This window comes from Centruroides sculpturatus, unplaced genomic scaffold, assembly GCF_000671375.1.
Source record: "Centruroides sculpturatus isolate CEXI.00-Female unplaced genomic scaffold, Cexi_2.0 scaffold1148, whole genome shotgun sequence".
NCBI lineage: Eukaryota > Metazoa > Arthropoda > Arachnida > Scorpiones > Buthidae > Centruroides > Centruroides sculpturatus.
The window spans coordinates 106,643-121,479 of NW_019385490.1; the positions used below are offsets into that span (position 1 = coordinate 106,643).

Genomic DNA, 14,837 nt, shown 5'->3' on the forward strand with positions numbered 1-14,837 from the left:
ATTACTTTAAAATAATGATATCAAGTATCAACTACAAGAATCTACTACAGGTTTACCCTTCTAACTTTAACTTTAGCAAATTCGTTAATTAGGGAATCGTAATCTAGAGTGGCAGCCAATGTAGATTCAACAGAAAAAAATTTAATTACTTTTTTTTTTTTTTGCTTAAATCAGTTTATTTTTACTAGGGAAACGTTCTACAACGTTTTCGGCTGCATCCCGCGGCCTCTTCCGGTGTATTACTCCTCTTGTTCGCCGGATTCTCACGAAATTCGTCGGAATCGTCCGACGACAATAAAACTACAACGGGTTCGGACGTACTCGGCAATTCATATTTCTGTCGGTAGTCGTCCACTGTGGCCCGGAGGGCCCTGTTCCTATTCCTCTCCAATTGTAGTTCTGCTCGTAGCACTGCTACGTAGTCAGGTTCGTAACCGCCGAGGCTGCGGATCATGGCCGTTATCGGGTCGGCGGTCTCATCGGCAGGCCATACGAGTTCCTGTATAGCGCACTCGAAGGTCTCCATCACGCCGCTTCGATGAAGAATTTCAAATAGTTGGTCGACGGCCTCCGGCCGGGACAATCTTTCCTTCACTCCTTCGGCTGGAATCGAAGTATCTTTGCTAATCGTATCTAATCGTGAACTCGAAGTATCTTTGCTAGTCGAAGTATCTTTGCTAGTCGAAGTATCGTGGTGGTTCATCGTTCCGTCAAGAAAGCTTTCATATATTCTTCCATGTATTGATGATTAATTTTATGTTTTTTTGAACAGCTAGGCTTTCCTTTTAAAATAGCAGCCTCTTCAATCTCATCGCTATCACTTGAACCAGTATCGTGATTATGTTTCCGTGTTTAGAAATTTAGAAATTTAGAAATTAATGATAGATTTCTAAGTTTTGTTTGGCTTATTGAACTTCTTAAGTAGCGTGTTATTAATCTTAATTTGGAAAAACTTTCCATTTTAGTGGGGGACATCATGAAAATGCACACTAAAAAGGATTTTTGGAAATTTCAACCCCCCTCGAGGGAAGAGGAGGAGAGAGTCAATTTCAGTCGGTATAAAGTGTAAATAATAAACAAAGAAAGTAAATAGTGATATATATAGTATACATTTTGGCAATTAATAAATATTTTAATAATTTCCATTTTTTGGGTAACCCAAAAATAATAAATAGAAAATTCGAAATATTGAATTGGAAATATATAAAGTTTCAAACAAGTTTTTTTTAGATTTTAGAATTTAAAATCTACCATATAATACAAGTAAAGCAAGCAAGTAAGTTAATTCTCCATTATAATGAAAATTTTTTTAATTTTTTTTATTTTATAGGTTATTTAAATAAAAATTCTTTTTGAATACTAAAGATTTATTCTATTAAAATTCAGTAATTATTTTAATCAAGTTTTTTGCGTTTATGACTGCGTTTTAGTAGGATACGCCTTAAGAATGCACACTAAGAAGGAATTTTTGGAAATTATCCCCGCAGGAGAGAGAGACAGGGTTAAGGATTATCTTAAAGAACTCTGCTTTACTGTACTATTTTAGATGCGGTTTTTTGCGTTTTTGCAGAAAATCCAACATATTTTCAGACCATGTAAAAATTCTCTAATTAATCTCGGAAGAGGGAGACCTAATTCTTGCATCCGGTGAAAATGGGTAAAATCGGCTATAATCTAAAAATATTAATTTTTGCTATCGTTACTTTTTGCCCATGCAACGCCGGGTTCATCTGCTAGTAAAGAGATAACGAATATCTGTCAAATTGACCGCTTGAGAAGTTAAAGGAAGGCATATGCCAAAACAGCCAGCAGTCGTTTTGGCATATGCCTTTCTTTAACTTCTCATTGTATTGTCTCCACTTCAACGTATATAAATTTAGTAAAAGTAGAGCAAAAAATAACAAACGCAAAAGTAGCAAATGCAAATATTTCCTAAGCAACTCTCTCTATCACATACAAAATTTAAGTGGTCCAATATTACCTAAAAAATCTCTATCACACACAGGCACACGTTTCGCACCTGATATATACCCAGTTCATGCAAATGCTACTTTTTAATTTGAGTTCTTATTGTCACAACATAATCCTTTTCAATGATAATAAGTAACTAAAATTGCTGTAAAAAAACAATAATTTTCTTACCTGATCTACTTTTTAAACACAAAGAAATTGAACTAGTAAAAATATTATATTGATACAGATATATATCTGATTCACTGATTAAACACAGCACAGCCACTCGCTACTTATAGAGACAAACTAACGTTAAAGCCAAATATTGTCAATAATTTAAGGTCAAAGCAGAACTATCAACACGTTACACGTGCAATTGTCTTTTATGATAATTGCCGCNTATTGTCAATAAGTTAAGGTCAAAGCAAAACTATCAACACGTTACACGTGCAATTGTCTTTTATGATAATTGCCGCCTCAGCTTTTAGGAGAGTCACGCGGCATATTATAAATAAAAACAATAGCTTTGCGCTGTCTTGTCAAAAGCATTTTGACTGCCGCTCTGCAACAATGCATTTGCACCATAAACCGAAATCAAAGGGTACCGAAAGCACTTAAGCAGAGGCGTGCGATAAATTATTAATAGTATACATCAATATCGGAATAACATAGATCAGCGCTGTCCAACTGGCGGCCCGCCAAATAATTTTTACGGCCTGCGAGTACATTTTAATATGAATAAATTTATGTTACTAAATTATTATTATTAAAATTATTTTACTACCGTGTTTACCCGAAAATAAGACAGTGTCTTATATTAATTTTTGCTCTGAAAAATGCGCTAGGTCTTATTTTTTCCAGGAAGAATAATTCACATTTATTATTGAACAAAAAAATTCCCAAGTCGAACTTAGACGAGAGTGACGTATATCCGGTGTGTCAAACGGTCGCCTTTTTATAGTGTCAACATCGGACTCGCTGACCAATTAGTGCTTACAGACCGTAGCACTATGCAAATGTCATGTGGCGTGATTCCCAGCCGACCAATTAGCCATCACCAACCTTCTTGGCCCCGAAATGTTTGGTGAAGAAAATATGGCCCACGGGCTATGATAAGTTGGACAGCGCTGACATAGATCAATATAGAAAAGCGTTGCATAAAAATTTTTAATTATTGAATGGTTCAAATAATATTTTGATTTCGCTGCTTATGCCGCCCCCTTATGGTGTCGCCTGATGCGGCCACATCACTGCATTATAGCACGGCACGGTCCCGAGTACACTCCATAAGTACGAGTTGTACATATATACAGTATTTAAGTTTATGAAAATTTTATGATTTTAAATTTTTGACATTCGGCGGCTCGAATATGATTGTACACTTTCCGATTTGCGACTAAATCTGCAGAACGCTTGGGAGATGCTTACGGAACACCGGTTGGGAACCACTGTTTTGGACATATACTGAAGCATGACGGTATATGGCACTTTGTACCTACCAATGATTCATCAACACTTATTTCCTTATGCGAGATGTAATACTGCCAGAACACCTTATTCACATGATTTTCCAATGGTTGATCTCCTCAAAGTGGGTTGTTGTTTGTGGTGAGGGAACCTCAGAGATGGTTTAATAATTTTTATTTACAATTACTGGGATCTGAACCCCCACTCACATGTTTTCCGTGCATTGTGCCCTGTATGCCAGAACAGAAGGTTCTGGTAGTTGAGGTGCAACGTAATGTCCTCAACACACTGCTCTGGCCCTGCTTCAGATAAACAGAAGACTCAAATCATGCTCACTTTGAGCCAATCGGCTGGTCGTTGAGTCATTCTTGACCTCTACCTGGAGTCAACTGATTGATGCAAACCAGGCAGACACATCAGACAAGATGTGCTCTTCTCGACTGCATTGAGAGGGTATAGCTCCTGGGAAACCCTGGTGTGGCAGTCTATGGGAGTCTCCCATGTGACGGCATCCCCTTGTTGGGTTCTATGGTGGATGGAATCACTAGGAGCTGAATAGTTATTTCTAAATATGAATTCGTCAAAGTAAAAACAAACACATACCAATGCATTGCCATCAAAGGAGGTCAGTTTTTCCACCCAACCATCTTACCTCATCATTGATGTTATAGGAGAAACACCTCTTTTTAAACGTGGTCGTTTTTGATTCAAGAACTCATTGAATTGACCATTGGGCACCTTAAAAAATTAAAGAATTGATGTCAGGAGATTTACTTGTGGAACCAGCTTCCTCTCAACAGTCAGAAAAGCTTTTAAAAACAAAGTTTCTAGGAGACATACAAGTTGCCATCACACCACACACAAGTTTGAATTCCTCACATGGTGTGATATCTGAAATCGATCTATTGTTTGAAGATGAATCAGATATATAGGTCGGTCTTTCAGACCAAAAAGTTACTGCTATCCTACGCATCTCCATTCATCGAGACGGCAAGTTAATTTTTACAAAACATTTAACCGCGACATTTAATAAACTGACATTACCATCTTTTCTTACAGCAGGATATTTGCGCTATTCAGTTTGCCCATATATTCCAAATTCGGTGCGCTGCTTCAAATCCTAGCAGTTTGGACATTCTCAAACATCCTGCTGAGGGAAAAGTTTGTGCACAGTGTGGGACTGAAGGTTACGACAGTACTGAATGTAAAAGTACCCCATGCTGTATAAATTGCAAAGATGCCCACCCTGCCTGCTTCCAGAAATGCCCTGCATGGAAGAGAGAAAAAGAAATCCAGTGAGTAAAAACAGTCAACAATCTACCCGACCCAGAGGCATGTCGCGTGGTCACTTCAAGTGCACCACTAAAACAAAAGACCTTTGCTGCTGTTTTGAAATCCACAAAGACATGTGGAGTTGAGACAGATATTTCTGTTTCACCAAAGGAATCTCTCACTCGGCATGCGAAATGTCTACTGATCGCATAAAAAAAACACATATAAAACTAAAAACACTCCTACCTAAAACAGAGGTAGTAACAAGAAACCTGGGTTCTAAAAAGACTAGTAAGAACCCACTAAACAAGCAGAGTTAAAGCAGCTCTCTCTAAATGTAAAAAAATGAGAGGATCACTCTATGAGTGAGTTTTCTGATATCTCTGATGAAGAGACTAATCAGGAGGTGACAAAACCAATATCACCTCCAACAGAAAAACCCGTTAGGTTAAAGAGAGATACTCTCTCAAAGAATGCTGCCTCAAACACATAATGGGTTATAAAATAACCCAATGGAACTGTCGTGGTTTCCGCAACAACTTCTCTGATGTTAAACACTTGACATCATCTACTCAATCTCTCTGCGTGGCACTACACGAAACCCATCTAAAACCTGGAGAAAATATATCTTTAAAAGGATTCGATTTTTACTGCAAGGATGATGATAGCCACAACCGTGCCACTGGTGGTGAAACTATTTTGGTCTAAAATTGCATTCCATCCTTACTGGTAAAAATAACCAAAGATTTGCAAGCTGTGGCAGTCAGAGTTTGTATTGGTGTAACAGTCAAAGTTTGTTCCATATACTTGCCACCAGATGTCAGAGTCAATGAGGATGAATTGAATGCACTGGTTGAACAGCTTTGAACTCCATTCCTGTTGCTAGGTGATTTTAATGGCCACAATACTATGTGGGGTAGTCCCGACATCAACCGTCAAGGCAGGACCATTGAAAGATTTATAGGCAATCGGCAACTATATTTATTTAATACAGGAGAAGTGACATACTTCCATGCCCCAACAAGGACATTCACTGCAATTGATCTATCATTAGCGAGTCCAAACCTGTTTTCAGCATTTATATGGGAGGTTGGATGTAATCCACTCTCTAGTGACCACTTCCCAATATTTCTAAAATACCAAGGCAGAGAAAGCTGTGAAACAGCCCGTCCACCACGCTGGAAACTTGAAACAGCAGATTGGTCCGCATTTTTTTCTTTGGCTAACATCACTGAGGAAATAGTCAATACTGCAGACATCAATGATGCAGTTGAGGTTGTCACTTCCAGTATCATTCAGGCAGCGGAAAAAACAATGGGAAAAAATATCAAGCAGATAACCAAAACATTTGAAACCATGGTGGGATAAGAATTGCGAGGCAGCATTTAAAGCACAAAAGAAAGCATGGGGGATTTTTAGAAGATACCCCACTGCTAGAAATTTGATTGCTTTTCAGAAAGCAAAGGCAAATGCCAAAAGAATAAGAAGACAAAGCCAAAGGGATTCTTGGAGGAAGTATGTTTTTAGCATAACATCTTCCACTAGCTCAAAAGCAGTCTGGGATAAAATTTATAAAATCAATGGGAAATATGCTATTCACATCTGTCCATGCTGGAAAATATTGGCACAATAATAAGCGATATACAGGGTATTGCCAATTTTTTGGGTGAAACGTTTTCTTCTTCATCCAGCAATGTAATGTTTACTAGGAATTTCCAAGCTTATAAAGCTTGAAGTGAAAAACAATACTTAAACTTTCACTCCTCATCTAATGAGGAATATAATGTGCCATTTACTAGCATAGAACTACATACGGTGATCTCTCGGTCGGGGAATAGTGCTGTAGGCCCAGATAAAATCCATTACAACATGATTAAAAATCTGTCAAACAATTTCCTTTCTAATTCTCTGAATCTGTTTAACAGAATATGGATAGAACATACTTTTCCTGACTTATGGAGGCTATCTATCATTATCCCCCATTCCCAAGCCTGGTAAAGAACGCAAGAATCCCTCTATTTATAGACCTATCTCTTTGACGAGTTGTCTCTGTAAACTTTTCGAGAGAATGGTAAACAGACGTCTAATGTATCTCTTAGAGAAAAAGGAATACTTTCACCACATCAGAGTGGATTTCGTAGGAACAGAAGTACCACTGATAACTTAGTAAACCTTGAAACATCTATACGCGAAGCGTTTGTTAGATGACAGCACTTAGTGTCTGTGCTTTTTGATATAGAGAAGGCCTATGATCACTGTTGGCGAAACGGGATACTGGTGATATGGACCAATTCGGATTGTGGGGTAATTTGCTGATTTTTATAAAAAACTTTTTAGAGAATCGAAGATTTCATGTCAGGATGGGCAACACTTTATCTAGGTCTTTCACACAAGAAGATGGTGTCCCTGAAGGCTCTATTTTGAGTGTGACTCTGTTCCTAATTAAAATTAACAGCATAGCTAACTGTTTTCTTCCCAGTGTGAAACACTCTTTGGCAGATCTGAAAGTCATCCACATACAAAAAGTGTTTCACACTGGGAAGAAGAATGGGAAGCGAACTAGACTGGCAGATCTGAAAGTCATCCACATACAGTCTAGTAATATGAGTTACATTGAGAGACAACTTTAAACTTCCCTAAATCACATATATGATTGGTCCAAGACCAATGGGTTTACGTTTAATGCAGCGAAGACATCATTCTTCCACTTTTGTTGAAGGCATGGTTTCCATCTGGATCTGGAAATTTACCTAAATGGGGATAAAATTCCAATGGTGAATGAAGCTAAGTTTTTGGGTGTTTATTTCGACCAAAAACTGACATTTTTGCCACATTTGTGCAACTTGAAGAGTAGATGCCTAAAATCTCTAAACCTTTTAAAGGTACTATGCTGCTCATCCTGGGGAGCAGACAAAGTTTCTATACTCAGGATTTATAGGGCCCTTGTCTGCTCTAAGCTGGACTACGGTTGCATTGTTTATGGCTCTGCACGAGAATCTACTCTTCGGATGCTGGATCCAATTCACCATCAAGCACTACGTTTGTGCACTGGTGCTTTTCGAACTCCTCCTGTACAAAGTTTGTATGTGGATGCTTATGAGCCTCCACTGTCTCTCAGGAGAGAACAGTTGTCTCCATTTTACTATATAAAACAGAAGTCTCACACTAAACCTTCAGTTGATTGTACAGTACTCAGCTGAAAAGGTTATTTGAAGCTCGCCCAAGCAGTGTCCCTTCATTCGCCATAAGAATGGAGAATGTGAGCAGCACGATCGACCTGAACACAGTTAACATTTCACAGCTAGAGGTCTGTGGTATATCTCCTTGGTCAACTCCTGTGATAAATGTTGACCTTAGCTTAAAGCAATTTCCAAAGGAATCCACCCCAGACTACGTCTACAGACAGCACTTTGCAGAAATTCAACATCGTGACAGGAATTTAATTCCTATTTATACAGATGGATCTAAATCTGATGATTACGTTGGTTCAGCCTTCATATGCCATGATGAAATCGTTGCGGAACAAATTGCATTGAATTCCTTCATCTTTTCTGCAGAGTTGCATGCTATTTATTTAGCTTTAAAGTATATAAATAGGAAAGGTCATTGTTGCTGTGTTATTTACACTGACTCAGTTAGTGCACTTCAGGCCTTGATCTCATGTGAACCTAGTTCACACTCTATAGTGATTAAAATTTGTAAGCTTTTTTGTTATCTTACTGCGAGTAATTTTTTTGTAAAATTTTGTTGGGTTCCAGGCCATGTAGGTATAAAAGGGAATGAAGAATCCGACACAGCTGCAAAGTCAGCTACTCCTTTACAGCATACAGTGCGTATCGAAGGAGGTGATTTGAAGCAGAGAGATGGCAAAACGTGTGGAATGCACAAGTCCACAATAAACTACATGAGATCAAACCAAATATAGAAAATTGGACACATAATAAACAGTATGACAGGAGATCTGAAGTAATTCTTACTCGTTTGAGAATTGGGCATACTCAGTTGACTCATCAATACCTTTTGAAGGGTGAAGACCAGCCAGTATGTGAGTATTGAAACTGCTTTATAAGTGTAAAACACATGTTTTGCAACTGCACAGCTGTTGATCAAAGTCATAGACAACATTTTGGAAATGCAACTTTGAGAGAGATTTTGGGCCAGAGGCCAAATCTTGACAAATTATTGAACTTTTTGAAAGTAAATAATATTTATAAACATATTTACTTATGTTTATATATACCTTGTTGATTATTTATTTATTTATTTATATATCTTGTTATCATTTATATATGTATTGTTATATATTGTTTTGTTATTTAATATAAATAAATAAACAAACTAATAAACATTTTACATTATATATATATTTATTTATTTATCTATACCAGGGCTTCTTAAACTATGGGTCGCGACGTCATTTGGAGTTGCTTAGCGAAATCTTGGGGTCGCGAGATTTTAATGCAAAATATTGAAAATTATTTATGAGTTTGAAAATGGCGCGCTTTGTATCATAGGTTTTGTGATTNTGTCACTTCTAATGCAGCGAGACAACGATTCAGCAACACTGATTGTACTGTGAACTAGTGTAGTGTTGTCGCTTTTCAGTGTACAGTCGACCCCCCATAACATGGGTTTGTATAGTTCGGATTCCTATAAGATGGAGAAAAAATTGCGACAGTATTCGTACAAACACGCTAAAAAACTCCTATAATTCGGTAAAACGTCATCGCCGACTCGTGTCGCAACAGGATTGTTCGAATGTAGACCAATAGTAGATGAGCAGCCGAACTACTTACACGCTATGGAGAGTTTACTATTGTCTGTCCAGTATTATATATAAATTAGGTACTATATATATAATTATATATTAACTTAATTTATTTTAACTTTATTATAATTATATATACTAGCAGGTAGGCCCGGTGTTGCTCGGGCAAAAGTAACGATAACTAAGATAAAGATTATTACGTTACAGTCCACCTTACCCGTTTTCACAGAATGCAAGAATTGGGTCCCCTTGTTCCCGGACTAATTAGAACATTTTTAGATGGGTCTAAAAATATGTTCAATTTCTTGCAAAAACGAAAAAAACTGCATCTGTGTCTTGCTCGTCGCTTTCTCTTAACAATTTTATTGTTACGTAACACTTTCGTTGTTGTTGGAAGTGTTAAACCTTAATCCTGTCTCTCTCCCCCGGGAGGAAATTTCGAAAAATCCCTTCTTAATGTGCGTTTTCGTGACGTACCCTAACTGTACCAAATTTCAACTTTCAACTCCTAACCGTTTGGGCTCTGCGCTTAATAATAATAATAATAATAATATCATCAACTCGTCTCGATTATATATTAGATATACTTTCCGCCGTCCAGTGCCACGCTACGGAGAGTTTAGGCGAGAAGTTGAGTTTACTGTCGTCTGTACTGTATGTAAATTAGGTACCGTAAGTCTAATATAGTACTATAATTTTATACATTTCTCGTGAAAAAAACATTTCATATTCAACGGCCATAAAAATTATTTATATTAATGATGTCTCCAAAGATCAACGAAGTTTTCGCAGAATAAATAACTTATCAGAAAACGTGTCCGCCGTTCGGTGGACTGCTCCGCGACGAAAACAAGCTTAAGCAATGGCGTGGTCGAACGGTGCACACTCGGTGAGTAATCCTACAATTTTTTGTTTATAACGTAGTTTATACGGATTATTTTAAAAAAATTATACGTATTTTGGAAATGTTGAGTCGAATTAGTCTAGAATCGATTAATTTTATGAAAGAAAACCTTTCAAACAGCCGTAGTCCGTAAACTTCACACGTGTCGAGCTGTGATTGGCAAGGTCTCCTAAAACATCAATTTTATAAAAAACGGAACGTATCTACCGTGTTATAGGGAGTCGACTGTATTCTGTTGTCTCTGTTCCATTGTAACACAAGAGTGAACTGTGGTAGTACACCATTATTGCTTTTGCAAATTTGTATAGATCTTTATTTAATATTTTTTTTTGGGGGGAGTCGCGAAAAAAATCACAATCATAAATGGGGTCGTGAATAAAAAAAAGTTTAAGAAGCCCTGATCTATACCATTTGGCATGGCGCAGCTTGGCCTGTGTGGCCCTTGCGCCAATAAACTCTAACGAACTAACTTATTTTATTTTTATCTATCTTGTTTTTGCTTATTTATCTTTTCGTATATATTTGTTGTTTTTTATTTATTTATTTATCTGATAATGTCCTATGTTAGTGTGATGTTTAAAAATTTTTACCATTTGTCCTGGCGCAGCTTAGCCTACATGGCTCTTGTGCCAAAAAACTAAAACAAACCAATTAACCAACCCACAGTGGTCATTTGAAGCTATTTACCTCTGTTGTGGATGTGCTGCTTTTTATTCTACCTCGAGTGCAGCTCCACACTGTCTTAATTTACATAAGTTGTCGTTACAGGATCAGGCACTGATGCAAACTAAGTTTGCTTTTTCTTTCATGGTCACGGGTGCTCAGGAGTTTGTCCTTAACAAAAAAAGAACCCCGAAAAGAAAATAATTAAATAAAAATAACACCTCAAAACAAAAAATAACGGTCAGACATTGACTCCTTTACAAGATTGCAATTAAATTAATATTGAAATTAATTTGTAATTACTTTTTTAATATAAAATTCTCTATGAAGTATTTGTGTCCTGTGTATATTGTTTTTTTTAGAATAATAATACAGTAATAAAAATGAAAGTTTTTAGAAAACAAAAAATTCTGAAATATTCTGATAATGCTTGTTTTGTGAAAAATTTTCACAAAACGAGCATTATCATCATCATGAAATAATGCTATACTTTTATATTGTAGTGCAATATGGTGAAGAACTATAATATGCACAGCATTCTGCAAATTATAGTGTAGTCCAATAGAAAGGCATGGGAAATGTCTGTCATAAACCATATTGCCTTTCAACAGGATTCCTGTCTACTTTTCATTTGCTTTGTGAAATAAAACAGCTAAATCAATATAAGTAAAAAATTTGGCAAACTCTTAAGCAAAATTTATGGCCCTGAAAAGGGCATTTTAATTTAATAATAATGTCTGAAATATATTTGCATAACCTTAAAAGATTATGCAAACATTTCAAAAGTTAAATTCTAAAGAAATCTTCTATTAATGCATTTGTCTTTGCAAATCCAGCTGCATTCTGACTTCTGACGACAGGCACCGGACATCTTCATTCATGGAAATATCAAATTCTGTTGGAACAGTCATATTTCCATGTGAAATTGCAATGTTATGAAGCACTGCAGTGGCAACTATGACAGCCATAGCATTTTGAAGGTTGCAACATAAATCTACTGATTAACAGGGAATACATCGTTTCCATAAACCATATTGCCGTTCCACTGTGTTCCATGCTTTTATGTGGCATCTGTTATATCTTTCAAAGACACAATAATTGATATTAATTTTGAAATATATATGATCACTTAAAACTATATTATGCAGTAAATATATTTTAATAATATATATTATAAAACTAATAATTACCTTTTTTCTTGATCACTTTCTGGATTTAATATTGGTGTTAATAGATATGCCTTGCATCCATATCCACTGTCACCAAGATGATATTTTGATGGAATGTCTCCTGGGGACGTATTCTGGTCATCGTCTCTTGTTTGTCGTCTCACAAGCTGATCGCTGATTGGCTGATCATTTGTTTATGTCTCAAGAGATCACCGCATCTTTCTAAACGTGATTCTGGACAACTTTTTCTCTCTTCTCTTCTCTTCTCTCGTGTATCAGAGACGAGTGGATAGTTGTCTTTCGACTGGTCTATTGTCTTTCGCCTCAATTTTGTTATATGCAATATGGACGACTCAATGTTACTCGTGCTGTACGATCGCCTTATAAAACGTTCTCTATCTCGGGAAAGAGTATTTCGAGATAGAGACAACTCATTTGATTTAGACGATGATGAATTTTGATCAACATTTTGTCTAACAAAAGAAGCAACCGTGTGGCTGTGCAATGAATTGCATGACGACTTAATCCAATGGAAATCACGGACTGTAATTTCACCAGAAATTCAGTTATTGATAACTTTACAATTTTTTGCTTCTGGTGGATTTCAGAGAAATATCGGCGATCACTGTCAACTTAAAGTTGCTTAGTCTACAGTGTCTCGAATTATGCCACCTGTAATAAATAGTATTATCCGCCAATTGGGATATAAAATTGTTTTTCCTCGGAGTAGAGAACCACAATTGGATGTGTCGTCCAGATTTTTTGCTATTAGTCAAATGCCGGGAGTTGTGGGCGAGTAAATTGTTTTTATTTGTGAGGATCCGAATTCAGTTGTGTTTATATCATCTCGTCATAAGATCACATCATAGTCCTACCTTCATTCCACGGTGTCATAAGATCACAGTACAGCTATGCTTTTGTTCAATAACTGTCAACTTTTACACCTGGGAGCTAAACATATGCTCTCAGGCGTAATAACGACGCTTTCTCAGCACCTTTCGACCTAATATCTTCGTTTCAACAATCCAACATGAAAAACCAACAACCAAATAAGTCAGTCGACACCAGTTCCTCGTTCGGACCACTCAAGTTATCCCTGTGCCTCGCCTTTGGATATTTCCACGCCTAATAACTGTGTCTTCTGTTTTCTGAGTCCAGAACTGTCTTCTTTTGGGATTTCATACAAGGTAACTATCGACACGCGAACTTCTGTAAACTCTCTCTCTCAAAACGGGAAGAAACTTAATATCTTAATACTATTATATACTAAAGCGAGCAATGTATCTAACAGCAGCCCTAATGTATATCCTATCGTTAACCATTAAACAGTTGTTACGTTAAAACAGCGTCTGAGTAAATCACTTCCGGTGCGTTCTCTCTCCTTCTATCTCGACTCTGATCGCTCCATTACGTGACCGCTCGCGTGACCTAAATAACGCGGCTTCCGTGTCCGTCGAGACGCGGTGGTGTCATCCTGACAGGGCACCAAAGAGGTGCTGACACTTCGGTCACATATTTGTTCATTAGAATATAATATAGTATGTAATTAACTTCTTTATAATGTGTAGTCCTACGTGAACAAATTTGTGGGATATTTTTTTAAATAGCTGTTACAATTTATAATTTCAAAATTAGTGTATAAAATGATAAAGTTTCTTATTTAATTATATGATGAATTTTACTATTTCTTTACTTATTACAGGAGCTATTGATTGCACTCATATTGCAATCAAGGCACCTCCAGCCTTCAAATATAATGAAGAATCATTCATAAATAGGAAAGGATTTCATTCTATTAATGTTCAAGTTGTAAGTATTTTCACAAATTATCCATCTAACTATAAATAAAATTAATGTCTATAATAAAGTGGTATCTTTAAATTTCTATGTCAAATCACTCATTTCAATATCAATATCACTTAAATACAAGATATTACAATTGAGTAATACTTGTTTATAAGACTAAAATTATGCTTTTAGGTGTGTGATTCTCAGCTGAGAATTTTAAATATTAACCCTTTGTATCCGGGGTGCACACATGATGCCTTTATCTGGAAAAATTCCAGTTTGCGGGAAAATTTTGAAGACAGAGTAATAGGAAGAGGATTATGGTTGCTTGGTAAGCATATATTTAACAAACATATTGTTTTTTAAGTATTTCAGAATCATGTAATTCCAAACTAAAACAAATATGTAAGGACATTATTTTCGTATTAATTTGGTATGAAAAAGTAAATACCATTCTCTAAATTATGTTTACAGGAAACAGTGCTTATCTATTAGAACCATGGCCAGAAACACCATTGAAAGATGTTTTGGTGTTTTAAAGGAGAGGTATGAGAAATTCTCACATTTTCCTTACTAACAATTTATTAGTTTTACAAAATTAAATATTATAATTATTAGATTCAGATGCCTTGACTTGAAGTCAGCTGGAGGATTACAATATCTTCCAGAAAAATCAGCAAAAATAGTGATGGCTTCTGCTATTTTACACACTATTTGTATAACATTTAATATTCCTGCAGAAGAAATTTCTTGTGAAAATGAAGATAGAACATTCTGTAAGTCAGAATGCTGTGAATATTAGACAACAACTAATATTACTACTAATATCTGTTAAAATAAACATTAATGACAA

At 36.3% G+C, this 14,837-nt stretch overlaps 2 pseudogenes; both read left to right on the forward strand.

Annotated features, from left to right (window-relative positions):
- The first annotated feature begins 2,985 nt into the window (after window positions 1–2,985).
- LOC111639479 lies at window positions 2,986–8,871 on the forward strand (annotated as a pseudogene).
- A 2,564-nt stretch (window positions 8,872–11,435) lies between these two features.
- Window positions 11,436–14,837, forward strand: LOC111639470 (annotated as a pseudogene).